Genomic DNA, 20,958 nt, shown 5'->3' with positions numbered 1-20,958 from the left:
ATATCAATTGTATGAGAAAAAACAATTCAACCTGCCCCGGTTCAGTGATGCTCCGCAATTGTTTCCGATCAATTTAAGAACAGAAATAAAATTCATGAATTCCTGTAGCTGTTTTTCTGATAGGTCTGGTCGATTCAGTCGCCTTTCAGGTATTACTGGACAGTTTCTGATGGCTCAAAGCTCATTCCTCTGTGACTTTCTGCTTCGTGAATGAATGCGGTGAGTGAGGATTAAATAAAAATCCCTTATTTATATCCCTGCTGTTCTTTGTTGTTGTTTTTTATGTGCTAAGGGAGACGACTGCATTAAAGTGGCATTTTTGCCATCGGTATTTATCTGTAACTAAATGAAATATAATAAGCAGCCACGTCTTTCATTGTTTTCAACAAAGCACATTCTTTCCAGAGTGCGGCTGATTTCTGAGCAGATTTATTCTGTCAAAAATACCCCCCACGCCCCACACGTACAAGGCACCGAGAAAATCTTACACGATACACTCTTTAAGTCTAGTTTACAACCCAAAGTGTGTAATCACTTTCTAACGCTCTATCTTTACCAATTAACACCCAGCAGGATATCCCTATTAAATGTTCTTGCACTCCAGAAACAAGTGGACCATAAACTTTCACTGTGAGAGGACTTGTCTATAAAACTCCAGAATTTGGCTTTGGAAATATTACTTGACAATGTAGGCAAAAACGTTCTGTTCTGTGTACCCAAATGTCAAGGTGGAAGAAACTTTGAAGCTTTTAATACCCACAAGAGTGAAAGTGTGTTCGGGTTTCCTGTATGATGCATTTTAAACATGCCGTTTTTAATGTTAGCTCGCCTCTCTTGCAACGTTACAGTCGGCTGAAGTGTAAATGATCTCTGTTTTGACCGGAACTTGGGCCATGATACCCATATTACATCACTAGCCAATTAAGCAAAGTCAAAATTTAAATCACCCATAATGGGTGGCACATCGTTGCCTCTTTAAGATGCCTTGAGAGGGAATTGAGGGAAGAACCAGCACAATGACATCGCTGGGGGAATGCGGCAGGAAGAAAAAGCTGGAACTGTCCAAACTACTTTTAGATTACTGGCTTAGATAATTCAGTTTGAGAACGCAGCCAAATGATCAATATGAACACGCAATCACATACACAGGAAATTAAACTGACGAAGCCCATTAGGCAGAGGAAGCATGTCAACACACGGTAAACACAAAGTCATCTTGAAATGCTACTTGCACCAACGTTTCTCGACCAGACTCTGCGAAGTGCAGACACAACATACCGATAAACCAAAATTTTTTCAGAGTCGTCAAACTAAGGATTGGCTTCCATCTATTTCCTCACGACTTTGTTGTTTCTTCCCTGTAATAGCGATTAATGTAAAAAAAAAAAAAAAAAAAGGAATGTTCAACAGTGCTTAGAAATTGCTCAAGTCGTATCAGCCACCCACCGCATTTACAATGTCTTTCACCCTCCACTCCTGCCATTTCCACCCCTTATTTCCCTGCCATCCCTCCTACCCCACTCCCCCGTCCCCTTTTTCTCATTCATTCACTTAATTTTGAACTCTGCGATGGTAGACAGGCAAAGAGGGTAGCTCCATGGTTACCTGGCATCAGGCCATCTCATTACACTGCCAATTGATTCTGGCCTGCCGCCATGTCCGCTGCCTCACCCCCACTGCCCCACCCCATCCACCATCTCTGCATCCCAGACTGTCTGCAGCACGGGGGATTTCGACACACAGGAAGGGAAGAAGCAAAACCGCTTCACAAACATACAAAAAGCTCAGCTTACACTCATGTATGGCTAAACACAACACGCCGACTGACATACAAAGTGTTGAGAAAGCTTTGTTTGGAACACAAATTGTGTTATTTTGGACCCCATTCAGTCCAAGATTTCAACTGTTGCTCCAACACCAGCCGCTAACACCAAATCTCATAATTTAAGGGACAACAGGTATGTTTTAAACAATGAATACATCATCTCAATGTGTATAAATGATCTAGATCCGAATCAAAACACAAAACTTACTCATGGGTTCAACATCCCAAATTGAATAGGAGACAAGCGATCAACTTTGCAACATGTATTTGAAGCCATTTACATCTAGATCCGATACACAATTTAGAAAGACAGCATCTTTTGTTTGAATCCAACATATTTCCAGTTTTGGAGCATGTGACTGACAAAGTGTTTTGTTGCCCAGATGTGATCCCATGTAATTGGATCACATCTTATTCATCAAAAGCATTCATGCGATTTTTTTTTTTTGGTTTTGTTTGTTTATGAAGTCGATAGTTGCTCGAGGTGTAACCAATATTAAAACCAAAAAGCTGCCTAGGGTTGGAAAAACAAGCAACCATGAAGCAGAGAGGAGATGGAAAACCAATCAAAGTTATTGCACAAACTTTACAGATTGACAACATGATTTGGAATGTCCTGAAAAAAAAAAAACTCAAACAAACGTACAGACATGAAAGGGGTCAGCTAAAGACAACAACACTTGATGACAGAAAGCTTGCGAGAGCTGTAAAGAAATGTCTAGCCTCAAATTACACTTTGTGATATCAGAATCAGCATCCAGTGGGCAGGAGTGCCCAAAAAAATACTTTCTGATTAAAGTACAGAGGCCACACCCGAAGACGCAAACTACCTGACGAACCTTTCCGTCTTTTTCAAATGGTGCCTTGGTGTTTGACATCCAGTTGCAAATACCTCGAAAGAAAAACTGAAATGTTCATCCATACTTTCATGTTTTGATTTCAGACTAAAACACTTTTGGTCTAAAGAAAAAAATTAACGGGGTCAGTGAAAGACTCAACAAGGATGTGAGGTGTGAGCTGTTGCCTTCATGGAAAAAAAAATAAAAACCTCAAAGAAAGATTTTAAGAACACCTCCTCATTGTCAAAACTGGAACTGCCCGTTCCAGTTTCAGATCAATGTCATCTGTGGCAACGTTCACACAAGCTACTGTGGTGATTTCCCGGTACCTTATCAACTCATTCACTCCCAAAGTCATATTTATATGTCTTTTCACACTCCACACGGTCAACCGCAGAAACATTTTTTTTTCAATTCAATCAATTCAAAAATTAAAAAAAAAAAAAAAGGGGGGGGGGGTCTAGAATTGGCTGGTACTGAATGAGTTAATTAAGGTAGCCTTGAATACAAATGACCAAACATCTATTAGCTCACACCCCCACCCCTGCAAAATAAATACACACATTTAAAAAAGACATGTCATTCCTTGTAAGGATACAGTGAGCAAATACCATGCAATTTCTACATTCTAGTTGGGAGTCATATTTCCATTGAAAAAATACTGAGACACATTTCATAGCAGTTTTAAACCAAACTGAATCCTTATACGGTCTTCAATAATGTCTCCACTGTCCGCTACAAATAATCTTCAGCAACTTGGAGCCAAAGTCTCACTCAGATGTCTGGATCAATTTCTAATGAGTCATGTCGCCCATGGAGACTGAGGCAGTAAGTGCAGGGCAGCTTCACTACTCTTACAGAGCATCTGTCTAGGTGACTCACAGCGGTACAGTAGCTGCCTACTCCTGCCACAGCTGACAGATGCTGGGGTCGTGGCCTCCAGTTCACAGGGGATTTTGGAGGATCAGGAGTCAAAGAGACCGTAAAGCCATATGACAAGAATGTCTACGGGCCTCTCAATATCATCTCCATTTCTTCATATTTCAATGAGAAAGACAGCATAGCGGAGCTCCTTGGAAGACATCAACTTGAAGAAAGGCGTTGGCTTGTTATAATTGGTTTACCGGCCCATCGAAGCATGACGAATTTGATGTGCACGAAATATGGACAGTGGCCATGTGTCATATCAGTAATGAAGTATGACATAAGCTGCTTGTGCAAAACACAAATTCATTGCACCTCTATTAGCATGAGCAGGATGAATTTTAGTCTTCTGAGAACACTTCATTGGGAATGTTTATGGAGGGCACACACACACACGCACAAAAGACAAAGATTATATATTAAAAAAAAACTTTGGAAAATGTCTCAATCCGCCCTTAAATTCAACGGGTTTTCTTGTCATTAATATTTTGGCCTCTTTTTATGCCTTCAGGATGTACGCTAAGTTGTGCTGCGCATTTAAAATGAACATGAAACCGGAAAAAAAAAGGTGATCTCATATTTTTTTTCCATGGCTGCAAATGACCAAAAAAAAACAGTATGTGCTTGTGTGCTTCACTGGAAGGGTATATTTTACAAGGTGGATCAACATTTACATGGTGTATTCATATCAAGAAATAAAATCATCATCCTCATTTAATCGTAAGCTCACATTATGTTCAACGGCTATTTCACATCATATATGTTGTTGCTATACAATAAGCTGACGTCTGTACACATAACCAGTTGTAAAATTGTGTATGAAATGATGCTTCCCTAACCTTCAATGACTTACGAAATGCAATCAAGACATTTTCAAAAGCGAGTCTGGAAAGGCCAGAGATGTGACTCCCCATCTTTGGGCCCCTTTCCTGGACATGTGCATGGGTTGTTTAAGGACACAGCGAACCAGGCTACCCAATCGAGGGAAGGGGCCAGGCAGGGGAAGCAAAGACAGGATGGCCAAGTTTTTTCAAGAATTTTCATGGAATCCAAAGCGCTAAGGCAGTAATGCCAGGGAGGGTGGGGGAAGCGCTGTTAGAAAGAAAGCTGATTGGTTGATGCCAGCAGAGTGGGAGGGGCTTGTTACCCAGGAGGAGAAATGCATATGTTTGTAGTTGGTGGATGGCAGTGGCTTTGTGAGTGTCTACCAAAGTGACAAAATAGATGGTAAAGGTGAGAAGTGTTTTTTTTTTTTTTTTTTGGTTAGGGGACGGTGAGGGCACGACAAAATAGATGTTTGCCGTTATTTCTGGTTCTTTAAAACCAGAGGTTCGAGCTCGTCCAGATTTGAAATACATCCAATCACACCTTCACTTTTTCAGGGGATGAGAATTGCCACAAGGACACTCTACTGTTGCCCACCCTCCTACTCTCCAGCAGCCAGCCCACCCCTTGTTACCTTAGTCTCCCCCTCTCCAACGTCCCTCTCCTGTTGCTCCCCTTTCTGTGTGAGTGTGTCTGGGTCCTGCAGGAGAGGCTTTGTCTGTGAACACTGGAGCCCAGACCAGCTCACAGGGGCCAGATCCATGAATACCCACACTGTTAGAGCCGCTCTTTCACTTCACACCACTTTCTCTACTGGAATGCCTGGGCAGTGAGGTAAGAAACACACACACACACATACACACGCGCGCACACACACACACGCTAACCGAGAGTGAGTCATGCAGTGATGAAAAGCCAGTGTTTTGTGTGTGAACCCTCTCACCCTGGACACACATCCTGAGATCCTTTCTCCTCCATCAGTCCATGCCAAGTTCTCCCTCTAATTAAAGACTATTTGCTCCAATAGCAATGGCCCAATCTCCCCCAGACCATGCCTCATCTCCAGTGCGTAGGGGTCCCAATAAGAGTAGAGCCTCTATGGAATGTAGAGTGAGTGAGGTGATAAGGTTTTTTTCAGCTTTGCAGCTGAAACAAGATGGCTAACCTCAATAAATATCTAATAAATCATATGTGAAACAGGCGGCACAGTGGTTGACTGCCGAGCACGTATGCCTCACAGTGCAGAGGTGCAGTGTTCGATTCTGACCCCAGCCTCCCTGTGTGGCATTTGCATGTTCTCCCCGTGCCTGCTTGGGTTTTCTCCGGGTACTCCGGCTTCCTCCCACATTCCAAAAAAACACGTATGGCAGGTTCATCGAGCACTCTAAATTGTCCCTTTATTGTGGGTGATTTTATTTTTTTCCCCCATCTCTGTATGTCCTGTGATTGGCTGGCAACCAGTTCACAGTGTACCCGCCTATTGACAAAGACAGGATGAGATAGGGTCACCAATCTTTGTGAGGAAAAGCGACATAGAAAATGGATGGATCCTGTGTGAAACCTCATGAAGGCATTTCACAGTCCACAAAAGATCGCTGTGCAACGTAGGCACAACTGTCAAGAAATGTTTCGCAACAAGGAAGCATGTGGGGGCAAATCGTGACAGACCTCTCAACACTTGAGACTTTGATTTCTCTAAGCACCCATAGCCATGTCTGATGATCCTGAATATAAATGTTTCTCCCTATTTTGATTACACAAATTTGAACCAAAAAAAACAAACAAACAAACAAAAACTCCATAGTTTGTTTACAGACATGCACTATAAATTGTGGTCACCAACTCCGGTCCTTGAGGGCCCCTATCCCGCACGTCTTAGATCAGGATCATTATCAGACTTCTGCAGAGCTTGCTGATGAGCTGATCATTTGAATCAGCTATGTTGGAGAAGGGAAACATCTAAAACATAAAGAGAGTTGGTGACCGCTGCTCTATAGCTTTTCTCTGTCAAGAATTGTGATTAGAGTAATGTAGTAGTAGGCTGCATTCTCTCCTTGGATTGGAGGGAAAAAAAAATCACAGCAAGGTTGGAAAGTCTCCCTTCAGAAACCTGTGGGTGACGTAATAGACACTGGGCCTTTGTAGCATCTAGTCTGTGGTCATTAATTTAAATCTAAGCAAGCTACTTTGGACCTCACTCTCGAGAAGTTGCGTCACCGAGACATTTTCGTAAACAACTGACGAATTACTCCAGTTTGGAAAATACCAAATAGTACACAAACATGAGCAGACTGTTACTGTTGTCTGCTATGGAGACGGATTAGGCCAGCCAATGATCTGTATCCATGAGATGCCACTAATTAGAATGAAAGAATGAAACCCCGAATGAGTGCAGAGCAACAAACAAGTGCCAATTAACTTTCTCAACTTGCCCTTCTTGGGGCAATAATTGCTCAATGACCGCAAGTTAAATTCAAAGAAAAATGGTGGCACCCACATTGGACTGTAAGCGGAACCATTATTCATAGGTCAATAAAGGTTAAGTACTGGTTATTGGTATTTATGAATACGCGTTATATGTAACAGGAGTACGGATGAGATCTTGAAATTAAAGCTGATGTCCGTTCTCAAAGTGAGCGTTTGGATTGAGACGAAGTGCCACTCATGTTTCAACCACCTCAACAGTATTAAACTCGGGGTTGCATATTTCATTTATGCATAAGTATAAACAATATTTAACTCTCTTCAAGGTTCACAGTCTCATTAAGATAGCACTTCCGTGCATCATCTACCTGTCTCCATTCCTATTTTGCTCCATTTAGAGGCCAAAAATATTTTTTAAGGATTACTGTGTGAATATTTAATCAGTGAAGCGGTGAAAAAAAAAGTATTTGTCTGAAGGCTTCATGAATAACACATTTAAAGCTACACACTGTATGCAAATAACTGTCAAAGCTCCGAGTGCAGGCTCACTTTTATCAGTAGGTTGATGCTTCTCCCCTTTTCTAAGCAAGTGTGTCTAACTCCCATCTTTCAGAGACTAACCATATACGCATTTTTAAAAATATATCATAATGGTTTATTAGCCATCTTTAAAAGGTCAGTAGTAAAGCGACTGTATAGGAACCAGAGCTGCCTCTTCCTCCCTTCAATTCTCAGCATTGATTTGACACATTTCCTGTGCACTGTTTCAGAAATGATTCAAAACAGTGGTAAGCCATTAATTATGGCGGGGTGGGGAGAGAGAGAGAGAGAGAGAGAGAGAGAGAGAGAGAGAGAGAGAGAGAGAGAGAGAGAGAGAGAGAGAGAGAGAGGGCGTGTAGACACCACCACACCATTCTGGTTTCCTGTGCTATTGTGTCTGTGTTTATATGACTCAGGTGCACTTTTATTTGTGGTGAGGATAAGATTTAATCACACCACCCAGAATGATATGCACTTCACTCCATGTCGTGGAACAGTAAGGCCATGGGTGCACTGAGATGTGTCTGTGTGAGGGTCGGCTGATCGGAATTCAAAGGGCCCTAAAAAAAAAAAAAATAGTATGGCATCAAAGTAAGGAGACCCATTTTTTTTTATTTTTGTAAATCACTGGGCCCCAAATCTCTGGCAAATGATCTTTCTTTTTTGGTGTAGACTGAATACTTTTAGGTTTGACATCAAAACATGATCAACAGGTAAGCTTGCAGGTTACGTATTTAGTTTCTGCATCTGACAAACAACATTACTGTTATTTGTCACATGCGCAATAATTTCCCCTGCGTTTGTGAGTTTGGTTCTTAGTAGTTCTTTTTTTCAGCAGTATCCCGTTGTACAACATGGTTGGTTTGACATAAATGAAAGACCACCACCCTGTGAGATGCTATTTGGCTCATCGAACAGCTACAGTCCTTTAGCATTTAGCCAGGCCATCAATATACTGACACATCAACATTACAAGATTGTCCTTGAGTCAAATGGCTGTCCTACATTTTTATATTCATATTAGTCATTCCCGTTTTAGGTTGTTTGTTTGTTTGCATCATGAGACACCAATCTTGGGATAAACTTTGTCATTTCGGAATTCAACATACTTTCCTCTGTTGATCTCTTGTCTAACATTCATCTTTCGACGTCAAACTCAACTGCCTCCAATTTACAGTCTGAATAAAGGCGTCCACGCGCTCGCGCGCGCGCGCACACACACACACACACACACACACACACACAGAGTTAAATTGTGCACAGTACTTAATAATAATAATAGGTTGTGAACAGTAAGCTGATCATAAGCAATGGTATACGTAGCATGTCCATGCAAAACGTTTTGTAGTTTTTTTTAAACACTTTTTCTTGTGTGACATCATTAAGTGTCCACAAACTAAGGAAAACAACTTCAAAGAATGGTCAAATGACCAGTCTTAACTCACAAGCACTCGCGTGTGAATAAAAACAACACTGATGGAATAACAAGAGCCAAGTAAGTGTATGGCAATTGAGAAGCTCACTTCTAGCTGATGCCCACGCAAGGCAACAGGGTTTTTTTTTTTTTGCCTGTAAAACTACATGACATCGACTGATATGTGAGGGAGGTACGATCGCGCCACTGCATTACAGCAGAAAACCCCTCCCGTTTCCAAATGAAATTTCCGGAATACACGTATTGCTCTTCATGGTGTGAGCCAGAAACGCAGAGTTGTTTAGTGCCTAATGAAGGAGTTACAAATTTCTTCCTTGATGAGGTTTTGTGGCTGAGGATTTCCTGTTTTAGCACTGTTTAGTACAGTCCCCTGAGTTTTGGAACTACACTATGGTAGCTTTGTCGTTTTCGTACACACAAGACTTTTGCAAAAGCGTTAGAGGAGAGAATAATGATTTCACTAGACAAATTCTTACTATAAGCCGCTCATTTTCTACTCTGCTCTTTTTTTTTTTTTTTTTTTACAACTGCTGGTGTCTTTGCTGCAGTGCGGTGTGATTGGCTGAATATGTGAATCAAGTCGCTTCAGTGCTGGCAGGAAACAAAGTATTATTGGCTGGTGCTCCTAGTTCACCCCACCCCTGCCAGCTCCCCGCATCTACCATTTTTTTGGTGGAGATGAGCAGGCATGCAGATGAGTGCATCAGGTGGGGCCGCTTGCCTAAAGCCGAGGACGAGAAGGAGGGGGAGGAGAGAGGCGCTCAGCCCCCACCTCAAGTTATCGTATCCTCAGTTTGAGGACAGTGGAGCAAATTTATTAGCTTTTTAATCCCCGTGCTGTATTTTCACTCACAGAGGGGGCCAGAGAAAGGATGGCTGGGAGAGTCCAGCCACCTGTGCTTAGAGTGTGCAGAGTAGAAGCTACACCGCTAAACTAGGTCAAATGGGGATAAAAGACAATATGTGATAAAAGTAGGGATTGAGTTTTCTAAAATGCGGTTCATTTTAAGTGAATCTCATGTTACCAAGATTACTTCTGTGGTAGGACTAAAATACTGGATGTTTACCTGACAGTTTTTCGCAAAATCAGTGCTTCATATACAGTAAGTCCAAAACTCTTAATTCAGCACTCGTGGGCTAGTCACTCGTTCCGGGCTTGCATACTTCAGAGCTCATAGCAAAGCTCAGCAGTATTAGCAAAGCTTCCCGGCATCACACATAGACCTCACAATGACACCGTGATAAAAATATGTGGGTCGGGTCAACGCTGTGAGCCACTTCAAGTGATCTCCTGTCATACGCTCTGGATAAAAATAACACAAACGCTACACAGACAAAACAAATCAACGACAGGCTTGTGTTTGATGCAGAGAAGCAAAGCACCAAACTGGACAAACGTTAGATGACGGGGGTGGGGGGGGGGGTTAAAATAAATCAGAGCGAAGCCCTTTTCCAAAGGACTCTGTTGGAACTTGTTAGGATAATTTCCACCTACAGGACAAGCCAAGAAATGATGCCTGGTCTGAACTTACCAGTGTGAACGGCTGCTGTTGATCTACTCCAGAGGTTCAGACAGCCATCTAGGCAGAAGAGAAGAATCACAAGATAACTAGCTTGTAAACGGAGAAATATATTGCATGGCAATGTCATCAAACAATCGCAAAAGACCATTAACGCTCGGAATGTATGCCTTCCCCCGCACCGATATAGAGATTTTTAATCAGTGTCTGTTTCGCAGATTGAGGTCAACATTTGCCTGCAAGTGTTACATAACGCGCTATATGGCCCCCCGTATTATAGTATTACATCGGAGATTGCGGTTCAGCCAGGAGTCACGGTGCCGAAAGGCAGGCTGATGCAGACGGCTGCAGTGCTTTCTGGCATGCCCTCGAGTTTTCTAATTATGATTCACCCTTGAAACATCGGTCGGGCCTGTGACCAATACTCTGTTCCAATTCTCTTATTTCCTTTACCGCGACACTCAAAACAGTTTCAATTCCTCATTTAACTTAAATGTGACAAACGATCAGGCATTGGGCCAGATACACAGACAGATGGATACGATAATAGCTAGAACGATACATGTGCGCACAGATGGGCTTAGTCCATTCTCTGCTTTTTGAATTAAAATTTGGACTCATTGATTTGTGATTGACGCTTTTTTTTAAATCGTCCTTGCTCTGGAAGGGTGGGATGTCTGAAACGGTTGCTATGGCACCAGACAGCTCCTCATTTCCTCAGACAACAACTAGCTGTGATTGTTGTCTGTGTATTTGCAAGTGTGTGCAAGTGTTCACAAGAGCAATGCAGACACGCGTAAGGCCCCCTGAGGTTGGTATGATGAGGTGCAGAAAAGCGATGATGATCACTACCTAGGTCTGAATTACAGTGAAATCACCACAGATGATATCCGCTCAGTATCATATCATCACAGAGAGAAATTGGGCGTAGTGTTTGAAAAGAGCCCCTTATTCATTCTTTAACGAGACGTGTGTCAGCAAGAAGACAAGGATTTCGTTGTGACAGATCACTCCATAATGCTGTGGGGGGTTTTTTTCAAACTGGGTCTGAGTGCCTTGTAGTCACACTGGAATGAGTCCACAGGGTCTCACAAACCCAACGTGTGCTGCATTCATCTATTTTGACCTGATGTTTGCTCCATCTAAACTCCAGCAGAGGGCAGTGTCTGTTTTTTTTCCAGACATTTTAAAGTACTAAGTTTAAAAAAAAAATTCTATGAAGGCTTCTGTTCATAAAATCCATCCTATAAAATATTTTAAAGCAGATAGTCCACTTAGATGTTCAGACAAAAATCACAACTTAAAAAAAACTCAAAACAACTGAATAAAAAAAAAAGACAGTCCCTGGGGGAGAAAAAAAAATATTTCCGCCGATGTACTGTACTCGTCACGTTTTTTGGAAAACTCAATTGTCCAATCACAAAATATCAAATGTCGCAAATTACTGAAAGGCACTGTTCAGGAGTTTGCAAAATATTGAATGAATCACATTAAAGTGCAGACCATCACCCCTGAAAATACAGCAACTGGGCTTCTTGCAAAGCTGATGAAAAGACTGAACGAGGCAACGTTGAACGTTCAGCATTGAGCCTGTTAACTCACACAAAGTATAAATCATAAAGTTCTCACCTTTGTTTTGTTAGAAAATGTGACATTTTCCATTCAGGGTGAATCTAAAGAGATGAAATGATCAGGAAAATCCTTTGACTTACATGTGAATGTATTGCAATACAATTGTAGTCCTATTATTCTCTCCCTTGAAAGGTGAGATGCATCAGAGAGAAATTTGATATGACAAATGACGAACTCCATTCAATCGAAAGAGTGCGCATGTAGACACTGCTGAAACTAAGTCACTGCTCTGACAGCTTGGCGGGTAAAGAAAGGTGGCGCTTTAAGCACTTGTCTGTGTGGACGTGTTGAATTACTGTACAGTATATATGTGTGTGTGTGTGTGTGTATGTGAAGTTGCCAGCGTTGGGTGAAAGAGGTGATTTTTTTTTTCTTCTTCCACCCTTAGGGGCCTCAAGCTGGGGCAGGGTGGGGTGGAACTTCAGCGAGAAGCTGCACGGGGCGGGCCGTTTCGCCTGAACTCAGTGCACCATAAGAGCACTCGGGGAGTGAGGTCACAGAGTCCAGCATTCCTCTGGAGCGCTGTCTGTTTACACGACTGCTGCTAAGCCTGGGGGGAGGTGGCGGAACTGCATAGCTACTCAGGCAGATAGCAGCTCAGTCACTGACGTTCATCCACCGAGGAGATAAAGACCCTATCGGTTGTGTCCAATTTCAGATGCTATCGTTGGCATCGGTCATAATTTACCGGTGCACGCGTGTTTCAGTGCTTTGCTCGAAGTCAAGGTCCGTCAAGAGCAACGCCAAAGCAGCAGGACCGGGTGGTCTGTGTGAAAATATATCGGAGGAAAGGGGAATGAATATAACCTGCACAATAGGTTTTGCAGAACTGATTTAGGCAGACATTTGACTCGCGCCTCTGTGCCGCTGCTTTTTCAGAGCCTAGAAGCCAGATGGTCAGCTCTTGGGGAGCACAACAGAGATGGGGAGTGACACCCAAGCCCTGGAGAAACAGTGCTCTGACTGTACTGTGGACCGGGGAGTGGGGGTATGAGTGTCAAAGGCGCCATTGTTACGCATACCAGCGTGGTTTCACGTGCAGCGCATGATTCTCACTGCAGGTCTGAAGTAAAGCCCGGCCTGACCTTAACTGTCCGCAGGATGTAACGGTGGCCTCCTGCGCAGGTTAAAGTGTAACCGTGTCCGTGTTTTCTCAGGAAAGTGTGTTTATATAGAGGACCAACGTGGGGGCCCTTTTGTTTAACTAAGTAGCGAGGCTCGCCCTAAAAGTAAAGCTCTGTGAAAAGCAAAGGAACCAGGTGGCCCTCCTCCGTTAGGTACAATATAATTGAGCATATGTTTACTCAAATATTTGTTGACTTGTCCAAATGATATGTAGAGTCCATATTCCATGTCAAATCTAGAGTGTGAAGCAGCTAAGAAAGATAATGAGGCTGCGACATATTTTCTTATGTTCCACTTCAAAACCTTCCCTAGTTAGAGCTGAATTTACAGGAGGAGAGCCTCAAGGGTCAATTATTAGCCCCTGCTACTTTTATAACTCCTGATTCCTATTTACATGAGCATTCTATTGTGTTTATGTCTTGAATTTAACAGCGGTTAACTTATATCACTGTTTCAGAAGAATTTCAAAGCTCTATTTAAACATCTGTAGTTTTATCCAGCAGTTGCAATATTGTTGCTATATTGGCACAAATCAGAGGTTTGTCAAATATGTCACCACAGAAGGAGAGAAATACAAACATCTGGTAAAGAGGGTGTAATTTAAGATGATCTCTACGCAAGATACAGATTCTGGACGCACTCTCTAGTAAATCAACGCAACTGGAGTACTATCATTAGGGGGCCTGACCCTGAGAGAAGCTAAGCAAAGCAAAAACTATAAGTGATGCGTCTGCAACGACAGGACTATAAATAGGAAAAGTAGGCTGTCACTGCTGAAGTAACAATGACAAAGACCAGAAATCAAAGTATAAACAACATAAAAAGATACAGCAATAAAAACACAAAAAGCGATTTTCCAAGCTTCAGTTCTGATTATAGTCAAGGTCGAGTGGAGTTCAAGTTGGGCTGTAGTAATTGGACTAATCTTTGCTGCTTATCACACATTTGTGTATCTGCGAGATACCACGTGCTGTCACACCAAGAGGAAAGAGCAAAATGGCTCCAGGAAACCAAAAATGTTGACAAAAAAAAAAGCAGGGACAGAAATATAATCAGAGCTCGTGTCGATAAAGTGAACAAAGAAGGAGAGAAGAGGTCAAAGGGACAGGGAGGAAGGAGGAAAAGAGGAAGCTGCTTATTGTACAGCTGATGCCAAGCGTGAGCTCTGGCAGATGTAGCAAATTGTCGTTACTGTCCAGGACAAAGGCAAAAATATACACTGATCAGTTACCTTGTCAAAAGAAGAACCAATAAACCAGGGAAGTTGAGCGCAATATCTGACAACATAGAAACTACAGCCTAACACAACCTGATTTCACTGTCCACCAACATAAAACATTGTAGCTCCCACAGAATGTGACACAGAACACAAAGGAGTAGAATAGAAACATTTGCAACATACGGTTTAATCAATGACAACAAGAAGCCAGAGGTTTTGTCGTTTCATGTTTGAGAACACTTCAGCCGCGGTATCGTACTAGGGCAGAGGTTCACCTCCAACCATAATGACTTGTTGAAAACACATAACACAGCAGGAGTCGTGTTTGCGCTTTATTATGTACGACCACACCAGCGCTTTTACCTTTGAAGAGGTTCAAAAAGCTGCTGCTGACCTCAACTTGTCCAAAGCACCTGCTGTTGCAATCGCAAAAGATGGATGGATTCACTTCCTATTAATCCCTAAATTGGGATGTTTTTAAATAATGACAAAACCGAATAAGGGGGTGTGTCTAAACTCAGCAGGTACTGTGTGTGTGTGTGTGTGTGCGCGCATATGGAACTTCGTGGGCCTCAGGAGATAATTTGTTTTGAAGAACACTAATTAGATCCACTGCCTCGGCATCACCATCAATAGAAAATCGTCTACATTTTCCATCAAATTTGCTTATGAAAAATAAAGTTGAGTCATTTATGGGGATTTCACACTCAAAAGGCAATCAGCTGTTATCAAGCAAAGCCTGAAGAATGAAAGACTGCGTGATCTCTCCCAAGGCCCATCCTTGAGCATATGAAGCTTGTAAAAGCCCAAGAGGGATGAAACCTGGAGCAAAAACAAGACCCTCTGCCTTGACTGGATGAAGGGGAATGAGAGAAACGGCAAATAATTAGACGGGGAGCGAGGTGAGAGCATAATCAATGCTGCCAAAGGCACCTTATATGCTGCTTGCATAAGTCACAATTTTCCTTTTTTTCTGCGTTGCTGTTCTGATAAAATAGCACAGACATGAGGGAGAGGACAAAGACCCAGTAATTTTTCGCTTCCTGGTGTACCAATTACTGTCATCACAGAGGCGGGATGCAGCCTGTGTGTAAGGGTATTTCCGCAATGCTACGACTGGGGTGTGATGGTTGACATCTGACACCCACTTACATTTTCACGCCCTCCGTTGTATGTATGAAAGCAATTATTACTGTCCAGCAAGTAATGTCACACCACACGCAAGTGAGTGTGGGACATCCTGTTACTGCTTCAGACAACCGTAACACTAGAAATGGAACTTACTGTGACATTGGAACGTGGTGCACACATCTGGCCAATTCGACAGAATGAATCATAGGCTATTGGTGTCACAGGAATGTTTGGATGGCAATGCACGGGTAATGTACTAAGTATGTGGCGCGCTCTTTGAGACCCCACACCCGAAAATGTTTGCGGATGTGCGGGGATGTTTAGTCAGCTAATGAACGATATATTAAACTGTTCAAGTGTATCAACGCCTTTGTGACTTTGCTGTTGGCCTCTCATTCCGTGCTAGCACAAAGATAATGAGCTGGACCAGAGAGACGCATAGGTTAGCTTAGCTTAGTGTTAGCTAGCTGGCAAAACACTCTGGGTTCCGCCGTTGGCTAGTGAACGAAGAGGCATCTTGGAGGTAGTAAATTATGGCTTGGAGCCGTTTATTGCCACGCTCACCTGAAGTTTACTTACAGCTTGCGAACGTCACATGACCAAACTCAAAAAAACATTACCCTATCCCCGAGCACTTATGATGTCATATTTACTCGACAGCAAGTGGCAAAATGGCCACCCCCTGACACGGATACAAACAGATGGATTTTTCTGCTTAGTTCATAATCCACAAGCATGATATTAATTGTTGTGTATATGTGACAATTAGATGGCTCCCCATCATAACAGTTTTCCGAGGGACACCACAACTACGATGTGGCCCACGACAAAAATGACTTTGACGGCCCTGCTGTACATTTTTAAAAGTGAACTAAATACAGTATGTGAGCAAACACTCATATGCAATACATTTGCGGTCATAACATACTCAAGCGGCGAAACTGTCAAGTACGGCTGTTCTTATTTGCCAGGGGTCAGCTGCTAAGAATGTGAAGCATGCAGCTCATAGCCATGCGTTTCTTCCCTATTACCCAATTTGTTTTTGTAAATTGACAGAAAATGTGTACACAACAGTTCGCCTTGAAACTTGTAAAGGTTTATAATTAACCGGGTATAATGGGAATGTGGTTTCGTGCCTCGCTAGGGATATACTGTATACAGATGAACATCAATTCTGAGTATATAGGACCTTTCGAATCATCCCTCTGCTGCAAAAATGCAGACATAACGTCTGCATTTTGTCATAACGTCTTGTGGTGTACTTTCTTAAAATGAAACTCGCAATGAAGCCTGGAGAAATGTGCTTTGTTGACATGATGGCTATCAAGTGATCAAGATCATTTAGCTAACACAATAACTACAATGGCAGTCAGTAGCACACAACTTTATCAAGGCTAAACAATCTCAATTTGGAAATTGTCCACTTCCCATAGACCGTATATTTCTCCCTGACAAATAGATACTTCAAAAAGTGCATCTTGCTTTGTTGGTTGTTGTTTTTTTTTAAATACCATGACCAACTACTGTGAAACTATTGTGAAAAAATACATCCAACAGAAATCACTCCAAATGTCACTTAAAAAAAAATTCAAATGTTGTAGCCTCTTTTAATATTAAGTTGCCCAGAAGGCCAACTTTTTCAGTTAGCATGCTATTAGCCATTACCGAATCTCTGTATTGCAATCACATGTAAAAATAATAACGCATTCGTGCTTCTTCAGACTACAGCGAATGCCTTGAATTATTTTTATTTTGTACAAGAGATCCAGACGAACCACGGGACAACAACTTTTCAAACACCCAGCACCAGTTGGTTGGACTTTTGTAATCCGTGAACATGGATGAATAAGTGATTTGTACATCATATTTTTATGCATGGAGGTAGTTAAACAAATCCAGCAGCGATATAATGTTTTACAGAGTTGCTAGTTAGACTCACAGGAGTCTGTTATGAAGCAATGCACCACTCTTGTCTTTTTACTTCCTGTGTTTGCCAGCGCATGTGTGTGTGCGCGGGTGTTTATTTCTGTGCACAAGAGATGTAAATAAACCGAAGCAGCTGAGTTTAATCCAAAGGTGAACCCCAGCCCAGTCATCATAACATTCAACAAACACAACTCGCGTATCTGGGCGCACGCACACACACACACACACACGCACACGCACACTTTAAAGGCTCGTGCAAAGACCTGTGAGATCATGCTTAAGCATTAAATCAACTGAAAAGCTCCAAGCGTTCCCAAACTAAACGACCCACAATCATCCCAGCTGTTTGCAAGTAACTCACCATTCACTATACAAGTCATCTTGTTGTCAGACCGGCACTGCTGTGAGGAAAGTTAGTCCCCTCAGATGTCTTTCAACTCAAGATGGAGGCACAAACTTCCCAAATACATTCCTTTGTTCAGAGGTTTTGTTTTGCTCAGTCTGTCAAGTCCAGTTCTGCCTCTCTCCTGCAGATTGCTGCATGAGCTGCTCACATGACAGCATGGGTAAACAACCAGTTGGATTAGAAGACACACACACACACGCGCACACACACACACACACACACACACACACACACACAGGTGCACGCTGACTCCCAGCGAATACAAACAGAGATGTACGGACAGCCAAGGGCAGCAAGAGCCAAGAGCAGCACAGTATGAAGCAGCTCCTTTGCTAGTCCTCTCGCGTGGAACTCCGACCTTACTCCACCTCCCTTCTCCTCCTCCCCTCCCTCTCTCCCAACTTCTCCAAGACGGGACACAAATGAAAAGCACCCAGAAAGTTACAGGAGGGTTTTTTTGGTTTGTACTTTTGACCCAAATCGCAGCAAACCAAAGCTCTGTTTAGTTTTTGTATGCACAATTAAAACATTTGAGTCCAATTTGATCATTTAGGAATGTTTATGCCACTGGCACCCTAAATTAACAGTGACACAATGCTAAAATCTGTGTTTACATGATGTAATGGTTAATAAATGAATGCTCTTTAACGTGCTAAAATATAATTGTTATTGTTAACCAAGTATTTTCAAATGAACATTGACCTAAATAAATAAATACTAAAGACTTTTTACTTACACTGCTGAGCAAGTCAAAAATTGCAATTGAATGTTTTGTATGATTCATTTCTGACCTCACAGCTCAGTGTGATGCCTCAAATTGTAATCACAGAAGGCAAATAATGTTTGGAGTTCCCCATTTCTGTTTACAATTGTAAACATTACAATGTACAATTGTAAAAGAGTGCAATGAAAATGAAAATTAAAGACCCTGCATTATAGCACTTTATGGTGCTAGATGATCGCTCCCCCCCACCTTTTTTTTACCATAGTGGTCTAATAAATTGTCTTGAGGTCTGCATTTTTTATGTACCATTTTTTTAACGCTTGTACACAACTAGTAAGTAATGCTTTTTTAAACTTGTGTGTGCGTGGGGGGTCGGGGGGTACTTTAGGATGACACTAATAGGGAAAATCAATTTGTTGATAAATTGATGATTAATAATTTTTGAAGCAAGGCAAAATAGAGTGCACAATATTAGCAATCAGCAAGAACTAGTTTATATACATTGGTCTGATATGAACAGCTTAATTAAAAAATGTCTGAGCATGCCAGTCTCTCTTTTCATGCAGTGGTATGCCTTTGTTACCAGACTTTTTGTTTAATGGCTGTTTATAGCTAAAAAAAAAAAAGGGACTCATTACTGTCATTATTATTATTATTAGCAGCAGCATTATCGTCATCAGTTATTTACCTACATCAACCACAGATACTCAGCCGAATAACCATCCTTAGCCTTACAGATGCCAATTTTGTCTTTTGTTCATTGTTTTCTTGTCAATGGTAATATATATATATATATATATATATATATATATATATTGTCTAAAATGTCAAAAGGATAGATTTTTATTTATACTACAAAATGGAGTAAATAAGAATAAACTGTTGTGTTAATGACAATAAATAACAACATAGCTGCTCTGTGTAGGTTTAATGCAAACTAATTCAAATATTTGAAAAAAATCACCAGCTGAGCTTATTCAGAAATCAAAATTATGAATTTTATTAAATAAAGGTGTTGCAGTTATTAGGGATGACAAGATTGAGAGCTACACTTGAGTGTGTTTGTCCCATTACCTCTCGAGAGGTGGCCTCATAACCTCATGACAGCTGTGTCAAAGTCCATTAACAAAAATGACTGGCCCCGACATACAGCAAAGTACAGCACATCAAAAATAAATTGTTTCATTGTGAAAGGCATATACTGTAGACATGCCGCAACTTTTATCAACACAGGTGTGCCTATGAGAAAAAATAGTGTCCCTCGGATATTTTTTTTAAATCAATAATTGTGGTTTATTTCTCAAGGCCAAAATCATCTTAAAAAGCTCACATGACCCTCAAGTGTAATTTAAATTTAGTTGTTTTCCAGAAAATAACATCAGGCCTGGACACAGCAAATTCAGCCCTAACACTCCTTTGACACCATCTTGACAGAAACCAGACTTTCAGTTCCTCCGGCTGATGTCATTGGGTGCAAGAAGCTCAACCGATTTACAAGATGGTCACTGCACAAACTATGTCTCACCTGAAGCAAAAGGTTTTCAAGTACCATTCCCAGCCTTAACAAAAGGACCATAAAAACCACCAGTGAATTTAAAGATGGAGCTCCCAAAATATCAAAGTGTATAAAACTTTAGGAGAAGCATTTAAATTGAGTTGGGAAAACAAGTATGAAGCACATAACCAAGATCAACAACAATCAAATGTCTCTCTAATATATATCACAACCACAGGCTATTTATGTCCCTGTGAGTTATTTGTTTTAAGTGTCAGCCTATCACAGATGATGTTCTTTAAAAAAAATTAACTTTGAGTACAATTTAATAAGAATGAAAAGGCACATTATTGCGCAGAATAGCTTGATTTTTTTTGTTGCAGTACATCAGTACAGTAAAACATTTGATTGCAAAGTTACCCTTTTAGCTTCAAATTAAAATTCCTACCTTTTCCATTCAGAATGCAAGTGATGCTGCCACTGTCCTCGGTTGGTAAAAACCTGAACATCAAAACATAGTGCAGGTATAAGGAAATGTCAGACAAGCAACAAGAAATATACTGATTATTATATACATATATGTGTATATTTTTGTGTTTATACACATTTCACAACTGTATATGGCAATGATTCTCAAGGTGTGGTACAATCACTATGGCACATGCTGCTGGTAAGCAATGACCTAAATACTTCACAAATACGATCTACAAAATGTAAAACTTTTTTACATTTAGTAGTCAACACATTTTTTAAAGTACAGAACATTTTTATGTAAAGTTCAGTTGTATTTAACTTTTAAACAAAACATTTGCTGTTAATTTTAAAAATGTGTTCGTTTCTAGACAGTGAAGAACAACTTTTATTCAGTTTTACGTTCAATACATTTGTGTACACAGTTTTTATACCTACAGTAACAAAAAAATGTTTTTGTTAGTTTTTTGTGATTCATCTTTTACAGCATTTTCATT

General features: G+C 41.2%; 1 long non-coding RNA gene across 1 annotated transcript in view; it reads right to left on the bottom strand.

The window, feature by feature from the left end:
• Positions 1-18,597, bottom strand: part of LOC127588722 (uncharacterized) — a 36,069-nt gene extending 17,472 nt beyond the window's left edge. Inside the window, exons 1-2 of the long non-coding RNA XR_007959171.1 lie at positions 17,727-18,597; positions 10,345-10,392 (exon numbers count right to left, since the gene is read on the bottom strand). This is a non-coding gene — a long non-coding RNA (uncharacterized LOC127588722). The remainder of the gene's footprint in view (positions 1-10,344; positions 10,393-17,726) is intronic.
• Positions 18,598-20,958: the final 2,361 nt, after the last annotated feature.

Source organism: Hippocampus zosterae, chromosome 16 (genome assembly GCF_025434085.1).
Source record: "Hippocampus zosterae strain Florida chromosome 16, ASM2543408v3, whole genome shotgun sequence".
Taxonomy (NCBI): domain Eukaryota; kingdom Metazoa; phylum Chordata; class Actinopteri; order Syngnathiformes; family Syngnathidae; genus Hippocampus; species Hippocampus zosterae.
This window is presented reverse-complemented; position numbering and strand designations above follow the sequence as displayed.